A 21445-nucleotide genomic window follows, 5' to 3' on the forward strand; every position below is an offset into this window, starting at 1 on the left:
TCCAAAAAAAGTGGAGTATCCCTTTAAGTGAATGAATCATTCCATAGACTGACTATTTGTTTTTGTTCACTCCTTTTTAAGGTTGGCATTAAATAGAAGCTGTGATTGTCTTTTGTTCTCTTTTGTGATGTATATCTAATTGAAATTGCTTCTCGAACAAGAAAACATTTGTAGGGCGGGACTTGATTTTGTCCATGGGGAGTTGATTGGATGTTTTTGGTTTGCTATGTCTGTGATGTCATGACTCGCGACAGTAAACACCTCATCAAAGTTCACTGATGGGCACAGATAAATCGCTTAAAATAAATACACCAATATTCCATAAAAATAAGATTTCATGGTGACTTTAAAGGAGTAGTTCACTTTCTTGATAATTTACTCACCCCCATGTCATCCAAGATGTCCATGTCTTTCTTTCTTCAGTCGAAAAGAAATTAAGGTTTTTGATGAAAACATTCCAGGATTTTTCTCCATATAATAGATTTCATTGGGAACCAAATGGTTCAAGGTCCAAATGAGAGTTTCAGTGCAGCTTCAGAGGGCTTTAAACGACTCCAGACGATGAATAAGGGTCTTATCAAGCGAAACGGTCACTCATTTAATAAATAAATAATAAAGTTTATGTTTTATAAGCACAAATGCTCGCCTTGGTCTGTTCTGTGATGCGCGTTTTTGACTCTCCTGTTCAAAATCGTTCATCAAAATGAACAAATCTTTTTTCGAGTCATGACTCGATGGATCCTAGATAAGACCCTTATTCATCGTCTGGTGTCGTTTAAAGCCCTCTGAAGCTGCACTGAAACTCTCATTTGGGCCTTGAACCGTTTGGTTCCCATTGAAGTCCATTATATGGAGAAAAATCCTGGAATGTTTTCATCAAAAACCTTAATTTCTTTTCGACTGAAGAAAGAAAGACGTGGACACCTTGGATTACATGGGGGTGAGTAAATTATAAACAAAAGGTTTTTTTTTTTTAAAGTGAACTACTCCTTTAAGTTCTAGAGAAAGACTGGCAATACTGTGGAAAAAGTAGTATTTAAGTGTCATTTAACTTGTTTTGGTGAAAAAACAACACGTTTTTAATGAATCATTTGATTCAGTGAATCACTCATTACACAGAAAAGTATTCATTTGTCACCAACAAATGCTCTCAAAATGCCCTCTAAAGCGTGTGTGTGTGACGTGTGCATGCTTGTGTGAAAAGTAGTGTGTCCTTGAGTCAAGCTGGTTGGAGGAGAAGATCAAACATGTTGGGATTAGTGGATGTCCTGATATGCTGATCTCAGCGCTTATGTGTCAACGCCGGGCCAGAACACCGTCCAAACACATTCGTCACACACAGACCTTTATCGGTAACACTCATGAACACACTCACTCTGACACATACAAACAAATCCATGACGGTTTAGACATCTGGTATGTTGTCCTCAGAGTTTGTGTATATGTACATAGTGATTTTTTTCCCTCAGAATTTCATAGTTATAAGAACATAAGCAAGATTCATATTATAATCAATAGATGTTCTTACAATTGATTATAATATGGTCAAGTTCCTAATAAAATTATGATCATCTCCTACCTTTTACTCACATTTGGCTCTTGGTGAGTGTTAATTTTGGGATTCTGTATGCAAATGTGAGTGATGCATGGTTTTCAATGTACTTTAAGTGGGTCACCGCCTGTCTCTCTATCTGCACTGTGGCGAACAGAGGGAGTCGTGTTGTCATTTCCTCTGCAGCAAACCCCAGGAGAAATTTCATGCATTTCCAAATGTATTTACTAGGGTGAGAATTATTTAATTTATTCATTTATTTATTGCCGTTCTCAAGAGCAAATTCAAAAGTACAGCTTGTTTATTGCACGTGGTTGCACGCAGGTTCTGTCTAACTCATGCTGTATTTAATCTGCTAATTTCTGTTCCTGTCAGAGCCCTGGATAGCAGCCACCCTTCATTGCGAAGACTCTCCTGCTGAAGAAGGTGGAATATGAGACGCTGCAGTGGCCCAGATTAGACATGGAACAGGAGATGATGCTCAACAGCCGCATAATGAGCTCCCTTTGGAGGATAAACGTAGGGATGAATGTCTGCTTTTGTGTCGGGGTCAAAACATTTCAGAGTTTCTGGGGTTCAAGGACACACTTTTAGCTAAGCCCCGCCTGGTTCACCTAACATTTGAAATTGTCATAATTTATGTAAGTACATAAATTAACTCAATTCTGAATGATACAGGCAGCCAGTGAAGGGATCTGAGTGTTGGAGAGAGCGAGTTAACATTGGTCCAGCTGCAGTCATTTCTTTCTGAAGAATGTTGGTATCAAAAGCAGTTTTGGTGCCGACTGGTTTCCATTGTATAGAAATTATATAATTTTGTGTGTGTGTGTGTGTGTGTGTGTGTGTGTCAACTACCTATCCCTTTTAAAAGAATTACCCATCCTGCATTAGCAACTGTCTGAAAAGAAGCTGAAGAAGCGAAGTCTTCGGGCTTTATTGTGTTATCACTGACTACTTTTGTATTTGATTTTAATGTATGAAACAGTTTCTTACTGTAAAAAATTTGGAGTAGGATTTACTTGAAAAAACCTTGCTAAACTATCTCACTCAGAAAACGCTAGTAAATTTACAAAGATTTGCCAAGTAAAAACCTAAACACATTTATCAGTAGCTTTAATTAGAAATCTTTAAGTTAAATTTACTTGGAATATGGAATTAAGTAAACTCCACAAACAATAAGTAATTTTAACTCGGCTTGTAAAAGGTTGATTAACACCGATTTCCTTTGCCTTTGTATTACATTTCACTAAAACAATAATCTTGAATTTTATTAGTCATTTATAGTATGTGCTATAGTAATTTATAAATACATCATGTCAGACATTAAGCCTTATGTGAATGCAAACACCTCAATACTTGGTTGACAATACACAATGGCGGTAACATTTGATGGATCGTTTTTGTGTTTGAATGTTTCGTTTTGAGCAAAAAATTACTAGAAACGTCACAAAATGGCAATTTACTAATACTGACAACAAAAATCAATGATAAAACAGTGTAAATACAGCTGGAAACCAGTGAAAAATGAGCCTCATTAATTATTCAAGGTCCAGTGCATGATGGGAACCCCAGTATCAGAAAAGTTGAGTAATTTGTACTTAATTTTATTGAGTTGATATTTACACTTTCATTTGTACTCACTTGAATTAAGTACTGATATGGAATTTACTTAGTTTTTTTAAATTCTTGCCTGAACTAACTTTTTCAAGTAAATTGGGTTTTTTCACTAGTATTTACTTCACCAAAAAAATCATTTTTTACAGTGTGTTTTTCATATTTTTATATTTAAGTGGTCAAATAAAATAAAATCAAAATCAAATCAAAGCTTGTCTGAATAGCGAACAGCAACCTCACCGAGGGAGAAGGGTCAGTTGTAGACTTACTCACCATAAAATCAAAATTGACCATTAGCACATCATAACTTCCCCTCCACCTCGCAGCAACATCTCTTTACCAATGACGTGTTTAATGGTGCGAGGGCGGGACAACCTGTCACTCACATGACATCAACCATACAACAATCCAATCAATTCCAGATGGTCAAAATCAAGTTCCGCCCCTCCATTTTTCTTGTTCAATAAGTCGTTTTACTCAGATATACATTACAATAGGGAAGAAAAGCATGTTCTGTTTCATGCCAGTGTAAGTTTAATAGTACACGACGTTTGAAGCAGTCAAAATCTCTTATTTTTTGTTCAGGAAATGGAAAGGAAATGATGGATGAAAGGCAACATTTCCTGGCCAAAAATAAAGAGCCCTTCTGCTCAGAAACACAGATGTAGTGAAGCACTCCAGAACTGCTGTCAATACAACAAAACACATTTTTCACTGCTTTCACTTTGTCATGATTTAACATCACCCATGTTTTATTAGTATAATGTGTTTCTTTTGTATATATATATATATATATATTAAACACTAAAAATGTATTACATTTGAACCGCAATAAAGAAAATCAAATGGATTCTGAACAACAGATTTTTTTCATCTGGTGAAACTATCCCTTTAGCATTTGTTTATTCCTCTCATAATAATGCAACTTCATCAATTGTCGAGTTAGCTTGAGAGCCATTTTTCATTTTAATGTGTTTTCCACAGCGTCCCAAAAATTGAAACAAGCTTCAATTATGTCAAGGACCCGTTTGGAAGCTTTGTCTTGTAATACAAGCTTTGCAGAATGAAATCCGGCTCATATTATGCAGCTGATTTAGCCCTCTGTTGTCCAGTTCCTCATGTCTTCCTCTCTGAGTGCATAGCTTTCTCTATTTTGCTCTTCTTATTGCAAAGCCCACATTAGGATGAGATAAACACACAGCGGTCCACACGTCAGTCCGAATAAAAACGACTCGATAGAGAGACTTTGCGGCCGGAGGACGTGTTTACAGATGCTAAGCTCTCAAATATCTGTTGGAGAGACACACTCACTGACGTGCTTTCATAAGACCACTTGCAACTCCCATAATCCATTGCTTGTGTCCCAGCAATGTGCAGATGAAGCAGCACACATATAGAATGTGCCCTGCTGACTTTAAAGGGATACTTCACCTCTGGAAAGATGAATGTGTTTTTAAAATTGGTCATTTTGAAGAAGAGATGTGAAATTATTTTAGGATTTGGAGCTTGACTGAGAAAAAAAAATATTTTTGGCTTATGTGGATGAAAGACATAAACTCCCAGAATGCACGTTGCTTCGTTGCCCACGCCTACCTGTCGCCTATCTTGTTTAGCGTTCATGTAAACACTACATTCAGATTCACCAATCGGAACGAATTCAGTTAGATTGAAACTAAAGCTGTGCATGTAAACAATGAAAAAGCAAAAGCTGAATCCCGGACATCGACGGCCGGACATGTCCGGGAAAAAGAGGATGTAACCCCGACTACTCCGCTTTCTCCACAGAACAAGAGCCTGCTAGCTTAGCTTCCAAAACAAGATGGCCGACACTATGTGTTCATTCTGTGAGTGAGATCGCCCTCTATGGGCGGGTTGAGGACATGCGGAACTGGAGTCATTAGCCTCTGGACATACAAAATCATGATTTTTGTGTGATCGGAGGCAAAAAATACATAAATCTCTCTTGTCTCAGGGGGATATGAGGGTGGAAAGCATGGTAATCAAGGGCGTAGGAATGTCTCTGACATTGGGGGGGACATATTGGCCACTATGAATTAACGTCTATCCCACCACCGTAATAGCAACATACAGTTTGGTGATGTGGTACATGCAGTGGCGGTCTGAGCCTTTTGGGGGCCTTCAGCTGAATTTGATTTGGGGGCCCCTCCCACTACACAAAGTCACTTGTGCTTGACGATTATTGACACAAATGTCACGCAATGATGATACATTATAAATGAATACAGTGTTAATACAAAAAAATAGATGCCTACTTGAATAAAGTTTTAACTTTTACTTTACTCTTTTATACTAACTCTTTGAAACTTCTTAAAACAAACCGTCTCAAAATATATAAAAATAAATTATTTACTAAAACAATGACTAAACTGAGAAATCAGAAACAAAATAAGAGCAAGGGTTCAATAATGACAATAACTGTAAAAATATTATTATTTATCAACTGTTTCAATACAGTGTAACTGTCCTCAAAATCGTTTTATTATTATTGTAACAGACTTTTTTTGGATTGTAAATTACATAATCCAACAAAGTCTGTTACTATAATACCGGTAATGATGTACTAGAGCTCGTTGTATGCGTGTATGCAATGTATTTTTCCCCTCGGGGCTTGCCGTAGATGGGCCGTGAGCGCTTGTTATGGTCGCGGGTTTTTGGAGTTCAAACTGCTGTGTTTATTATTTATTCAAACTGCAAAAAGGTAGGTATGTAATATTATAAGTAACATGAAGCTAAAAAAAATAAAATAAATAATAACAAAAATACTGTAACATTGTCAGATTAGATAAATCATGTAGGTTCCAGACCAGTTCAAAGCTGGTGTGTTTCTAGTGTAATGTTAACTTCTCTCTACCAGTCAGATGCTCCGGTGAGTGAAATATATGAAGCATATGGTGATTATTCAAACATGAAATGGGAAGGTTTAACCGGGTTTAATCTAACTATCACTCTGGGTTTGACTTGCTGGCAAAACCGGATATCTTATTTGTCGTGCTTTAAAAATAAAAGTTCCAAATGTACAGTTTTTGTTCCTGTGCTAGGTTAGGTATGAATTTTTTTGGGTGGGACACATTTTTTCAATATTGAGGGGGACACGTCCTCCCCGGTTCCTACTACAGGTTTTTTACTATTCCTAAATCCTGAAGCATCCCTTTAAAGTTCTCCTTTACACATCTCTGCACACTTTTCTCCTCTTTTTCACAGAAATGGACAGAAGTAGGTCATGCCGTGAGCAGAAGAGTCGAGCTGAATGCACCTGTCCAGGCCTTCTCCACAATCTCACCTGTCTCTTACAACAGCAGACCCGCAGCGCAGCTAAAGGCAAGTTATAATTACATTTCATGTCCGAATTAGGGATAGACAGCCTGGCTAACCTTACTTATCTGCACAAAAGTGTTCAGGAAATAAAGCAGCACAAAGCAGAAACATTTTAAAAGGGTCAGAATGTAGGAAGACTCTTATACATACATTAATAGAAAAGCGAATTCAGTACTTGAACAAAAAAGGTACATGACACTTTACGATAAGGTCTCGTTTGTTCACATTAATTCATTTGCTAACATAAATGAACACCGAGAAATGTATGTTCACAGCACTTATTAACCTTTGTTAATGTTAGAACTTTTGGTCTTAAAAATGTATTTGTAAATGAAATTAACATTAACCAATATGAATACATGCTAGTAACGTTAACAAATGGAACAGTATTGTAAAGTGTTGCATTCAAATTGTTTTTTTTTTTTTTTAATGATTTGTCATTTAATTTAAAAAAAAGGGTTACTTTTTTTATTTTTTATTATTATTTTTTTTTTTTGATAGGGACAATGCACATTAATGAACTTCTGAATTGAGACAATAAAACAGACGTAAACATGCCGGATTATAGCCACAGGGCTAATTTACATCCGTAGTCCCTAGACAAATAACTAAAAATACAAAGATTACAACAAACAACAAAAACAAAATAAACAAACAAACAAAAAAACTAAATAAAAAATTACAAGCAGAATCAACAACAAAAAACAGAAAACACTTAGTGGTCACAAGACTGGTTTGCTATAAGCCACACTTTGAGTCTGGTTTTGAATATAGGAAATGTGGAACATTCCCTGACAGAGATGGGGATACTGTTCCATAACTACATGTTCCATAACTACATGGAGATTAAACTAATTTATCAAAAAACAAGTAATAATATTTATTAAAACTATTTATTAAAATATTATTATAAATAATTATTTAATAATACTGAACATTATCTAATAGTAAATTATTTAAAATAATATTATTTTATCAGCTTGCCATTGTTATTTAAAGCTACATTTACTTTAAGTAAAACAATTCCCTTCCATGTGCAAAAATGTACTTCAATTACACTGGTGTGTCCACGAATACATTTCATTTCTATGTCATTCCGAGTTGCACAAGCTGCTAAATGGCTCTCTCCCTTCCCAGTCTTTCCTCTATTCCCCTCTTTTCCTCTCCTCCTCTCGATCTCTTTCTCTGAGGTATTTTTCTGTTTTCTTCCTCCACACAATTATTACAGAGATAGTTCATGTGACTTTACTTTTGCTACACCTCCTGTTCTCAGTAATGGCTTCTTTCCGTTTGTTTTCTATCCATAATGTGTCTGTCGATAGCAGTATTGCTGACCCCGGTCGGCTCTGGCTCAGCAATGTGCTGTCACATGGAAGAAAACTCCCTCCTCCTCCTCCTCCTCCTCCTCCCTCAATACGCAGCCTAACTAGTGTGTTGTTGAAATAATGGCAAATATTTTATATTTATAATCAGTACCATATGGTAATGATTTTTTTTTAACTAAGCGGAATTGGATATTTAATTTTAAATTTAGATTATCTTTGGTGTAGATTATCTAATGCTTAATGTTCTTTTTTTAAATTGTGATGATGATTTATTAACACTGTTAAATGTAATTGTAAAAGAATGTAAAAAGAAAAAGGCCATTTTTCATATGGTATATTATAATGTTGTGATGCCTGTAATGACGGACATTACACATATCAGACATTTTACTTGAAAATAATTAGCAGTATTTTTGCCAGATTTTAATTTTGGTGCATCTCTAATCATCTCTGCTCTTCTTGTTGGGGATGCGAAGAAGATATACACTTTATAAGATTTTGGTTTTGTCAGCATGCAGTGTTGGGTAAGTTACTCTAAAAAAGTAATTAATTACTAGTTACTAATTACCTCTTCAACAATGTAATTAGATTACTGTACTAATTACTCTCTGAAAAGTATTTAATTACTTTTAATTACTAATTACTTTCAAAATCCCATTTCAATCTCAACCAGCTGAATAATACAAGGATAGACATGAATCTGTTTTAATTCTTTCAAATAAATACTATAAAATTGCATGAATTATCCTTAAACAGACCAAGGTGGAGAAGGTTACATTATAAAAACATACTTTTTAGCATCAGACAATACATTTTGATGTTAAACCTACTATTGTTTTATGTCTGATCTCATGACATCTTACACTTTTTTCATACATATTTTACAATAATTCATACGAATTTGTACGAGTGCGGTCGTAATATTTAGACACCTCAAAAATGCATAAGAATCACTGTGAGATCGGATTGATCTATACACAGTATTTACCTCAATTACATCAGAAGTAACTGTAATTAAATTACAGATAAATGAAGAGTAATCCCTTACTTTACATTTTCAAGGGAAAAGTAATTAAATTACAGTAATTAGTTACACCCAACACTGGTCAGCATGATAATAAAGTAGTATTATACAAGACATAACATGGCTTGCCTTTTCAGTGTAAATAGATGGCTACATTAAAGAAAAGAAAAAGAACAATTCAGTATGCAAATAAACAAAAAAGACCCTTCGCAAATCAATATGCAAATATTCAGGTAAACATTACAATGACATCGTCACTGACAGCTGTTCTATAGTTATATAATAAAGGGTTGGGGGGGGCGACGACGACTAATAATTCTGTTTTGAAAATGTATTATTTGTCACTCTTTTCTTTCTCTGTGGAACATAAAAGATGATGTTTTGAGCGTTTTTTTCTCGCCATACAATAAAAGTCAATGGGTTCCAATATTGTTTAGTTCCCAATATTCTGGAAAACATCTTCTTTTATGTTTTGCAAAAGAAAGTCAGTTATTCAGGGTTTGACAGTGGTGGTGACAGAATTTTCTTTTTGAGCTCTAAAACTAATAAAAAAAGTTTTAAATAGAGTTGGAAAGGAAAGCGTTCCAACTTCCAAGCTCAATTAATTGCTACATTTGTGGAGAACAAAATAAAAATAGAAATATAAATTCCAGTACTGCCTTAAAAACGTCAGAAACACTGACAGGTTAGTGACTAATGCAGCAACAGGTCTGTTCTATTTCAGCTGCAGGAACTGTGAAATCCAGCACTTCTCATTAAGTCAGTCCTTCATACTGATCAGCGACTGCTATGGCACGGCATCAGCACCACGGACAGCTCCAGGATGGGCTAATGCGCCGCTTCCACGGGATTTGCTGAATCCCAGGCGCTGATTAATACGGGATTTCAGGACGGCGGACAGCTGTGGGACTCACAGCCCGTGAGGATGCTCATTTGAGCCGTCAGATCTGCTCTGCGTCCTTTATATTACTGCTGTAGACCCAAGGTAGCTAAGAAGATCATGTTGATTACGGATGCTCCCTCGGAGATGGGAATTAATAATAGGATTGGTATGATATCTTATGTGTGCAAATAGAACATATCTTAAGCAGATAGAAAGGGAATTTCAGTGTCTCTTCAGTGAACTAAGTCATCAAAAATTGATTAAATATGTCAACCAGATCTGATAGGAAGCAAATCATCTTGGTGTTGTGTGGATGAGAATAAAGGCCGGAGATTTCCAGCATTTGAGCCTAATATTTACAAAAGAAACAGCTCTGTCTTTCACACACATACACAGTGCGCGCGTTCGACGGTAGTGGGAGTCCGTTATAGCTGTCCGGGTCAGATAAGATTGCACACTTAACGCCCACGTCATTTGTAATGAAGTTGAGGATATGCACATTTCTAATGTTGCAAATAATACAGCAACTCCCACACTGTGTTTTCCCTCCCTCTTTCAACACACCGTCTCCTCAGCAAACCCTGGGCTTTTTATGCTGCGTTTCACAGCTTTGACTTGCTTTGTTTCTATTCTGATGAAATCAATGATCTTTTACAGATATCTTGCAAATTAGATTATTAGATTATCAAATGATCTACAATGGGGCCCAAAAAGTCTGAGACCACTAGTGAAGATGCTTCTATTTTGCATTTAAAAAAAAAAATATATATATAACATTTTATTTTTTTAATACTTTACTTTAATAATATAAAGATTTATAAGAACATATTATATAATGATTTTCATTTAAAAGTTCATTTGTACTACATTCACTCAATTTTTGTTCAAAATTGTATTGTTTTTTTAAGCCCAATCGTTCCACCCTGTTACATACATTTCTAAAAGAACAATTGAAAATCAAAAAATAAATGTGTATCTTAATGTATATATTATATTAGTTTAATGATTTATTAATTGATTTATTATATGTTAATATCATATATATCAAATCATATTTATGAAATGCACAAAATTTTAGTTTAGCATTTGCATATATATTTATTTTTAATATATATTTTATATATTTATATATATCATTTTTGTTTGTTAATTTTTCTTACAGTAACTTGAAATATATTAACAGACACACACACATTTTTGTAACAGGGTTGCTCAACTTCAATTCCCATAACCCATTGCCCATTTTGTTGTGATTAGGTTCAGCTGTGTGTCATTATCTTGTTCTGCTTTGTCTCTTTAGCGCTGTGTTTTCTGAGCGCTCTCTGGTTTCCTCATGTCATGGCTTTCGATCTTCTGCCTGGTTTTCTGGATTGTCTGCTTTATGGTTTTGATCAGTTGCCTGTCTTTTAGATTATGATTCTGGATTGCCTCAAATAAACAGCTGAATTTGGACCAGTGTATCTGAGCAGTGCATCTCAAATAGATGTCTCTGTTTTAGGTCGCTAAACCTAAAAAAAAAAAAACAAAGGGAGGAGGCACAGTTTTGTACCCTGCAGGTATACAGACAGATGCCTCTGATTTATGTCTTCTCTCTCTGATATTGTTCCAGTCTGACTCAAACTCATCTACACACACACAGTCTGAGCCTGACGGTTTCAGAAAACAACTCATGCTTTTTGATGAGGTTGCTGAACTTTTGGCCTGTGACTGCACATCTTTTGGTAGAGCCATTAAAAGCAGCTTGACTCTCGAGAATCAACCAGAAAAGCAATTTAATGCAAAAAAAATATGTTTTTTCCCCCTTCTTTCTGGCACATAACTTGAACGCGACCGCTGGGAGACAGCATTTTTCTTTTGATGTACGGAAAGCCGAGGTTAATCTAAATCTGCCTGCCTGCGATTTTCACAATGTATTACTTGAGCTTTAAATGTAAGTAATGGCTTTTCTATTCTAGGAGAGACCGCTGATGATTTTGCAGTTGTAGTCGGAAGAGAAAGAAGGGGTTGAGAGGAGGAACCAGAGTGGAACGAAGGAAGCGAAGAGGAAGGTAAATGACACAAACAGTGAAAAAATAGAATGAGAGAGAGTGGGGAATGATTGTAAAAAAGAGAAAGTATAGAGTTGAGGGGGTTCTGTCGTCTCAGCGGGGCTCTTTTAATGCAAACCTGTAATTAGCTCACCCCGCTGCTTAAACTCCTGTCTGTTCTGCTCTTAAAGAGGGTTATCACAGGGCCAAACCACTAATATCACTAAGCTCAGCTGTAATTTACACTCTCTCTCTTCGACATATTAATGCAGGTAAATGTGAACAGCACTGCCTGTATTTTTGACTAGACAGTCAAAAATCATACTATATTTTTTATAATTTGATTTATTTTGGCCTGAAGCCCACGTTAAGCCATAAAGGTAAATATTGATGGTGGGAGGAAAAATAAATTATTTTCAATCATTTTTTGCGAGAGAACGAAAAGGAAACACAATTTTGGGGCCAGATTTATTGAACGGCAAATTAGCTCGAGAGCGCAATTCCAAAAAAAAAAGCGTTGATGGGAGTGGAAAGTTGATCTAATGATGATGCGTAAATTAAAGAACACAGACACACCTTGGATCATTTGCATAATGACCAATGCAATCTACCGAGAGCAGCGAAAATTAGCGTATGGCTTAAGACATGCTTTTTTGGGGCAGTAAATTGACTAGCGCAATCACCTTGCGTGATTCATTTAAATACTCTCCACCCATAAATTTTCCGTCTGAGAGCAGTAGCACCTCATAGAGGCACACGAGATCCAGGGGGCGGAGTTGGATCCAGATCCAATGGGTGGAGATTGGTAGGATTAGGGGAGGGGTTATGGATCAGGGGGCGGAGATGGGTTGGATTAGGGGTGGGGTTAGGGATCAGGGCTGGAGATGGGTTGGATTAGGGGTGGGGTTAGGGATCAGGGGGTGGAGATGGGTAGGATTAGGGGTGGGGTTAGGGATCAGGGGGTGGAGATGGGTAGGATTAGGGGTGGGGTTAGGGATCAGGGGGTGGAGATGGGTTGGATTAGGGGTGGGGTTAGGGATCAGGGGGGGAGATGGGTAGGATTAGGGGTGGGGTTAGGGATCAGGGCTGGAGATGGGTTGGATTAGGGGTGGGGTTAGGGATCAGGGGGTGGAGATGGGTAGGATTAGGGGTGGGGTTAGGGATCAGGGGGTGGAGATGGGTTGGATTAGGGGTGGGGTTAGGGATCAGGGGTGGAGATGGGTTGGATTAGGGGTGGGGTTAGGGATCAGGGGTGGAGATGGGTAGGATTAGGGGAGGGGTTATGGATCAGGGGGTGGAGATGGGTTGGATTAGGGGTGGGGTTAGGGATCAGGGGTGGAGATGGGTAGGATTAGGGGTAGGGTTAGGGATCAGGGGGTGGAGATGGGTAGGATTAGGGGTGGGGTTAGGGATCAAGGGGTGGAGATGGGTAGGATTAGGGGTGGGGTTAGGGATCAAGGGGTGGAGATGGGTAGGATTAGGGGTGGGGTTAGGGATCAGGGGGTGGAGATGGGTAGGATTAGGGGTGGGGTTAGGGATCAAGGGGTGGAGATGGGTAGGATTAGGGGTGGGGTTAGGGATCAAGGGGTGGAGATGGGTAGGATTAGGGGTGGGGTTCGAGATCAGGGGGCGGAGATGTGCAGGATTATGGGTAGGAGATGCATCTGGATCCAACTCCTCCCCTTGGATTTGGTGTTCTGCAGTGAGGACCACCTCTCTGAGAGGGAAACTCCTACAAATGCATATGCTATAAGGTCAAAAATAACTGTCCACGCCTTTTCAGCGCTAATTCTTCACTGCGTGTCTTTAGTAAATCCTGACAGTAACACCGGAAGAGGGTTTGCGCATTAGGAAATACTAAATGTAAGTAAATCTGGCGCAAAAATAAAATGTCTTGGGGGACCGCAATACTTTTGTGAGAACACAAATGTTTTGCAAAAGAATCCAATATTTTTGAGAGAGAACGCAAACCAAGAAGATCATATTAAACTATGTGTGCATAGCCGAGCAATATTCGTGATCCGTGGCATCACATGAGACGTGCTCTTTGCCTAACGTGCCTCTTTCCCGGGAGGGTTTGTGTGTAACTGAACATTTTCAGCGAGGCTCATTTTGTGCTCTTCTGCTCCATAGTTTTTACCCTCCTGGCCTGCGCCGCGGGAGCCGTCGACCTCTCTGCCCCAGCTCACCGCTGAATGCTAGGATGATTGCTGCTGGAGTTGGGGGTAATCCAGGAAAACTTGCGAGTCTCTCTCTCAATGGACCTATAGGAGCTCCGCATCCGTGATCAGGATGTTTCATATCTCACAGCGGGCGCCTATGAATAAGCAGGTGCTGTATATATCAGTCACATACCTATGTGGAAACACCAGCTGCAGTTTGATTTATGTAGAAATCTCCCTCCGTTCGTTCTCTCCTATCTCCTGCCAAGTGTCCTCTGCCCTTTTCCCATGATCCTCTACCTCTGTGACTCACCAGATCATCACTTTATATCCTTTTCTGCACCTTCAGCAACTATTATCTATCTATCTATCTATCTATCTATCTATCTATCTATCTATCTATCTATCTATCTATCTATCTATCTATGTATATGTATCTATCTATGTATCTATGTATGTATCTATCTATCGATCGATCGATCTACCTATCCATTCATCCGTTTATACTTTCTGATGCTCTATCTATTGTTCGTTCATTCATCCGTTCACACATTCTTTTGAGCTAACAGTCCATTAGTGTACCATTTTAGCACACTTTTATGACGTAATTTTGTAATGTAAATGCCGTTTTTTTGTAATTTTGCAGTACCTGTCCTCATTCACTTACATTAATAAGGGTGGCCAGGATATACTTCCAAAACGTACTGTTTTGTGTTTGACAGAAGCAATGATGACAGATGACAGCAAGTAAACTATTCCTTTCAACTACACTATAACAGCACTTCCACTCTGAACATTTTCAGAAGCTCATAAGGCCCTTGGGCAATATTTGATGCATTGAATAAAAAAAGGTTTGTTCTCATTTCTGTGTGTGTGTGTGTGTGTGTGTGTGTGCATGTTGGGTGGCAATGAGAGCTGCCGGAGCGTTTGACTGGCTAATTGAATGGCCCTGTGAAAAGAGTACAGCCATTATACTGCAGTATTATCTGAACCTATCGAGACTGCAAGGACACACAACGCCATCGCCATCCACAATGGATTGTCTGTCGGTTCGGTGATCAAGTATGCCAGTTTTGAGAGTTAAAAATGGCAGGACGGTCAGGGCATGGGCTTGGATTATTTGTATCTGACGTTTGATAAGGGCAAAGTGTAAATTACCTAAAGATGGATGATTATTCCCAACAGCTCATGAATGCTCAATCACAGAGACGAGATTAATGTCACTAGATACTGTATGTCTTTTTCCTACTTCGACGATTTGACACGGTCACCTTCTCTGTTTAACATTCCTCGGAATCCGTCTGTTAATTCGGTGTCAGTTCAATTCTGATTCAATTCTCGCACACGGCCATTTTGGCTCTGGCTCTAGGCTCATGGTGACTCTGAAAAGAACAATTTTCTTTTATCAAATAAGCATGTTGCTTGGCATATCTGGTCCTGAGGGGAGTTCACCCAAAAATGAGGAATAATTTTCTCACACTCATGTCGTTCAAACCTGTATGACATGCTTTCTTCTGTGGGGCACAAATCCAGGACAGAATATTTATTCTCTTCTTTTACATACATGAAAGTGAAAGGAGATGGATGGCATCAAATCATAATAAAAGTACCAAAGTAGTCAATAACTACTGTGCTATTCCAGGTCTTCAACAGGTGTGTGACAGCTCTGTTGAGGAATAGACTTAGGTTTAATCAATATCATCATATTGATAGGATCGCATCTTGCAGTTGATGGAGATTTGTAGGATGCACATCCAGGCTCCACCACATCCCAAAGATGCTCTATTGGGTTGAGATCTGGTGACTGTGGGGGCCATTTTAGTACAGTCAACTCATCGTCATGTTCAAGAAACCAATTTGAAATGATTGGAGCTTTGTGACATGGTGCATTATCCTGCTGGAAGTAGCCATCAGAGTATGGGGACATGGTGGCCATAAAGGGATGGACATGGGCAGAAATAATGCTCAGGTAGGCTGTTGCCCAATTGGCACTAAGGGGCCTAAAGTGTGCCAAGAAAACATCCATTACACCACCACCACCAGCCTGCACATTGGTAAAAAGGCATGATGGATCCATGTTCTCATTGTTTACGCCAAATCCTGACTCTACCATCTGAATGTCTTGAGACTCATCATTTTTCCAGTCTTCAACTGTCCAATTTTGTTGAGCTCTTGCAAATTGTCGCCTCTTTTTCCTATTTGTAGTGGAGATGAGTGGTACCCGGTGGGGTCTTCTGCTGTTGTAGCCCATCCGCCTCAAGGATGTGTGTGTTGTGGCTTCTTCACAAATGCTTTGCTGCATACCTCGGTTGTAACGAGTGGTTATTTCAGTCAAAGTTGCTCTTCTATCAGCTTGAATCAGTCAACCCTCTGACCTCTAGCATCAACAAGGCATTTTGGCCCACAGGACTGCCGCACACTGGATGTTTTTCCCTTTTCACACCATTCTTTGTAAACCCTAGAAATGGTTGTGCGTGAAAATCCCAGTAACTGAGCAGATTGTGAAATACTCAGACCGGCCACGCTCAAAATCGCTTAAATCACCTTTCTTTCCCATTCTGACATTCAGTTTGGAGTTCAGGAGATCGTCTTGACCAGGACCACACCCCTAAATGCATTGAAGCAACTGATTGGTTGATTAGATAACTGCATTAATGAGAAATTGAACAGGTGTTCCTAATAATCCTTTAGGTGAGTGTATAAAAGGGCTTCAGAAAAGACATACAAACTGTTTTTATGGTTCTTGTGTTGTGCATTTTGTCATTTTTGGAGCTTGACATATTCACAGAGGTTTGAAACTACATAAGGAGGAGTTAATAATGAATTCTCATTTTTAGGGGGAAACCAATCCTAGCTCGATGGAAAAAAAATTGGATTTGGTTCAAGGGAAGGTGTAATGTGTGTGTGTGTGTGTGTGAGACTTTCTCAACTGTTCAGTATTATATGTTAAGGACACTTGGAGGAAAGCCCTGACAAGAGCAGCTGCCTTTCCATTAGCGCACTACAGCTGGCGATACGGCCGGTGAGCGCACCATGCTCTGCCTGCTTCATCCTCAATTACTCGAGCGTGGTAAAAAGTCTCAGACCGAGAGAACTGATCGATATCGCATCTAACCTTCCCAAACCACGCTCCCTCTCCTTATCTCTACGCTAGAGGTATCTTGTAGCCATTGTTTCCATTACGTGTGTGTGTGTGTGTGTTTGCAGAGGTGGGCCCTCAGTAATGGTCGGGGAGGAGAGGACTTTGTGTGAAAAGGGCAGAGTGTTATTTTGAGAGGATGTGCTGGATGGTTCCCAGCCCTAAATCTGTCCGTTGGATGGATGTGAGGCTGAGAGAGAGGAACAGACTGCAGCGCTGTCACGCGTCCTCGGCCTTGGACCAGAATCACAACCGACAGGTGAAAAATTGTTACTTTAAGAGATCCATCAGCATATGCTGCGTAAGGACTAGAGGCTGAGGAGCTCGAGGACGGCGAGGTTCAGAGGATAAAATCCCATTACTGTTCAATTTTACTCCCCATTAGACTTCTTAACTAGTTTTATTAGCAATACTTGCCTGGGACACCAGCTTCAGTGAAAAATACTTCTTTACTCGTCCCATTCCTTTCTACTACAAGTTTTACTGTTTGTTTTACAAAACATTATACTGACCAAAGCATATAATAATAATAAATTAGGGCTGTCAAACGATTAATTGCGATTAATCACATCCAAAATAAAAGTTTGTGTTTACATAATATATGTGGGTGCACTGTGTATAATTATTTTATATTTATAAATATATTAAGAAATATTTTCATGTATATAGATTTCTATATAATTTATATTATATATAAATATAAATATTTTATATATACATCATATTTTTTTCTTAAATATACACACATGTGTGTGTATTTATATATATACAAAATAATTATACACAGTGCACCCACATATATTATGTAAACACAAACTTTTATTTTGGATGCGATTAATTGTTTGACAGCCCTAGAATAAATATCAACTGACTTTTCAATCACAAAGTGTCGAAGGCCGTGTTATTTTGTTCTCAATTTTACAGAGGTTTAGTCATTTTGTTATGTGCATTTGTCACTTTGTTAGTTTCTGGTCACATTTTCAGTCAGGATTTTAAGCATTTATTTTATTTAAATAAAAGTAAATGCCATAAAATGCCATTTGCATCCCTAAGAAAAAGAGCAAAAAGGAAGAAATAAAAAAATATATATGACAGATACAAAGATGGTTAGTCAAACAACTTAAATTTTTTGTCATATAAAAGTGGTCAAACTGATGTGAGCCTTTTTTTTAGGTGTGCTGAGTAGTTCCTCCCTCATATTTAATTTTTTTTGTAAACATAATAAAATATTTTCCTCATATTTTGATGGCTTAATCAATATATATACAGTGTATATATATATGTATATATATATATATATATATATATATATATATATATATATATATATGAAGAGTTCAGATGCAAAAGCCTTTAAGTGCCATTTGAAATTTTCTACTAGAATAATCATTTTTATCAAGCTTGTATATTTAAATTCAGTAATTTCACTTAAATGGCAATTCATAGGTAATCTTCATTAACATTTAAGTGAAATTACTGAACTTAAATATACAAGCTTGATAAAAATTATCATTCTAGAAGAAAATTTCAAATGGCATTTAGAGGCTTTTGCATCTGAACTCTTCATATATACACCAATGGTCTTGGACTTTTATTGGTGAAATATTACGCTAAAACAAACATTTTTGATAACCGATGCCAGTTTTCGCCTACATTAATTTGCAACAAAATAACCTGTTGTTATGACATACTGTAAGGACGTTGATACGATTATTTTATCATATAAATCATATTCGGCAAAACACTAAAACTAGCATTAAAAAATGACTTGGTGCACTTTTAAACTAAACCTACACCAGAACCGTTCTTGACCCAGACACTTGGTGAAAAAAGCTCTGATGCGATTGGTCACTTCACATGTGTGTTATTCAGAGCCCCTGTCCTCTCTCTTCTTCATAGGACATGTATGACCCTACTGACAGTGGTACAAAGGACCTGAGCCGAGTCAGACCACAGGGTGGACTTTCTCCAGTGGCCCAGTATATAAATCTTTAATCACATTCCCCCATGCCTTTCCATGACAGACCAGAGGGCTCAGCCTGTCTCTGCATTATTCAGAAGGACCCACAGAGCACTACCCTGATCCTGCATAAAACAAAGCAGCTTTACATAAAACGTCCCCTCCCTGTCTCACCTCTAGACTCTTTTTCCAGAACTGAGAGACATGTTGAGACACCTGTGTATATATGCAGGACGTGAACTGCATTCATCTAGGGGAAAGAGTGATTGGATATTCTGTGGAAAAATGCTAAGCTATATTTGCTATTATAAAACTCTTATCATTGATAGCGTATGGAAGCCTGTTTCCGCTATGGCATGAACAACTATGGCAATTTAGAGTTTATATATTATATATTATTATTCTGAGAAGAAAAACTCACAATTGAGAGATAAAATTAGCAATTGCCTTTTATTTTTTTATATTTCTTGGCAAAAACAAATCAATAGAATTGTGACTTGTAAACTCAGACGAGATGTAAACTCAATATTGTGAGGGAAAAAAAACGTGGAACTGTGTTTTGTGACAAAAACAAGCTTCGATGATAACGAATTGTGCCGGAAAAATAACTATTTTGATTCCTTAACAAGCTTCGCTATAGTTTTAAACATTAGTAATGTATGTTAGCCACCAATTATCCTAGCAGTTCTGCGTGGATAAGCATTAGCATCAAAGCTAATGAGCTAAAGAGGTGATGGAGTCACAGAGGACATCATTAATGTTAATAGCTGACTGCCGATCGATGCGTTTGTGGGCTGTCCGTTGAGGATGATCTGAGGAAGACTCTCTTTCAGGGGGTTGTTGATGGTTTCATGGCTCTCTAAGGGAAACATGTGCAGTGAGTTTTCAGTTAACAGGACTAAACCACTGACGGCTCACAGGCCACTAATGAAAGCCACAATGAAGCTAAATGCATTTCAGCACATCCAAGCTGTTTTTGTTTATTTGTTCTGGAGCCCTTTTTTAAAATATAGATTAGCTTTTAACATGTTTTACATGTTTTCTATCTGATTGATGCTGTTGGTTAATAACAGTTGTCATAAACATGCATAAGCTCTCCTTCATGTTTGTCATGTCATGGTTATGAAGGTGTCATGTCAGTCTTTTGCACACCCCTTAAAGCATTGCAAATAGTCTAGTAGACCTCAAAAACAAACCGTGCTGAATAGCTGCACAGCATCGCCTTTGCAACATGACAATGTAGTACTGCAGTATTTTTTTTAGCGTAGACTTTAGTGTCTGGCTAGGAAACTGACCTGGTTTTCCCAGCAAGGAGACCACAGCAGCAATGCAGAGACATGTGATGTGTGTGTTAGGGTGTAGTAAGGACAATGGTGTTATCTTTGTGGATAACAGAAGCCAAACCTGATTGTTTCAACGTTTTTTGCTATACAAGAGGTCTATAATGCAGGAGATTATCTCAGATGCTGGACATGTGTGTATGTATGTATGTATGTATGTGCGCATATACTGTATATCCAGCATCTGATATAATCTCGTGATTATATGTGTTTGTGTGCCCAGTACCATGTTGTAGCTGACTGCTGTGCCATGTAAGTGAATACTAGGGCTGGGTAATAAATATCGATTTCTCGATTTTAATCGATTCTAATTTTTACGAGGCGATATCGATTCTTAAATCTCAAGAATCGATTAGTCATCCTGTTTCATTTGAATGAATGAACATTGTATCGCGGCTGCGCGCATCCAAAAAAATCGCAATAATCTTTGTCCTTTGTTACTATTGATATGAAACAAAGTCTCAATTTTCAAATTACGTCCATTTTCTTTAGAAATTCAAAAACATAAATAAAGTTTTGGCGCTGTGGCGTGAGATCGCTCAAGAGAAGCAGCAGCGCTGATCTCTCTTCCGGGTTAATAATACCAGTTACAGCGCGAAATAAACATGAATGAGCATCTGAAAGTGTGTTAAAGATCGAGTACAACTTATCGAAATCCGTATCATGTCACATTGATTCGCTCAATCAGCGTTTCAACCGTGGAAAGACGTCAGTTAAACAGCTTGTAATCAATGTCATGTGATCGTCATATTTACCTCAGAAAACCCACATCAACTCGTTAGTCATCTAGAAAAATAACTCTAGAGAGGAGCATTTTGCTAAATATATACACCATATTACATATGCATTATAATCTTAATGTTCTTCAATATTTAATGTATATTTGAATAAATCTGGCAAGTTTTTATGACAGCCACCATTTAAATGCTTATATTTCATATAATCTTCTTATTATAAAAATAAATAAAAGTGTAATTTAAGTGTTTGTATAGCTACAAAACAGTTAATTATTACCTTCATATTAGGCTAATGAAGCCTAGTAGGCTACAACTAGACTCCCATAGTTTACAGCATTACTTAAGA

At 37.8% G+C, this 21445-nt stretch overlaps 1 protein-coding gene and 1 long non-coding RNA gene across 7 annotated transcripts in view; one reads left to right on the top strand and one right to left on the bottom strand.

The window, feature by feature from the left end:
- The window catches only part of LOC120482439 (uncharacterized), a 43348-nt gene extending 25846 nt beyond the window's left edge, over nt 1–17502 (top strand). For 4 of the 6 annotated variants that reach the window (XR_016149542.1, XR_016149543.1, XR_016149540.1 and 1 more), the window contains 5 exons: nt 1669–1784; nt 1928–2071; nt 6389–6505; nt 11690–11782; nt 13895–14275. This is a non-coding gene — a long non-coding RNA (uncharacterized LOC120482439). Of the gene's footprint in view, nt 1–1668; nt 1785–1927; nt 2072–6388; nt 6506–11689; nt 11783–13894; nt 14276–17130 lie in introns of those variants that run through there. The other 2 variants (XR_016149539.1, XR_016149541.1) reach the window with 2 other exon arrangements.
- The window catches only part of rtn4rl1a (reticulon 4 receptor-like 1a), a 111696-nt gene that overhangs the window by 67504 nt on the left and 22747 nt on the right, over nt 1–21445 (bottom strand). The window lies entirely within an intron of this gene.

This window comes from Pimephales promelas, chromosome 23, assembly GCF_988280905.1.
Source record: "Pimephales promelas chromosome 23, fPimPro1.hap1.1, whole genome shotgun sequence".
Classification (NCBI taxonomy): Eukaryota; Metazoa; Chordata; class Actinopteri; order Cypriniformes; family Leuciscidae; genus Pimephales; species Pimephales promelas.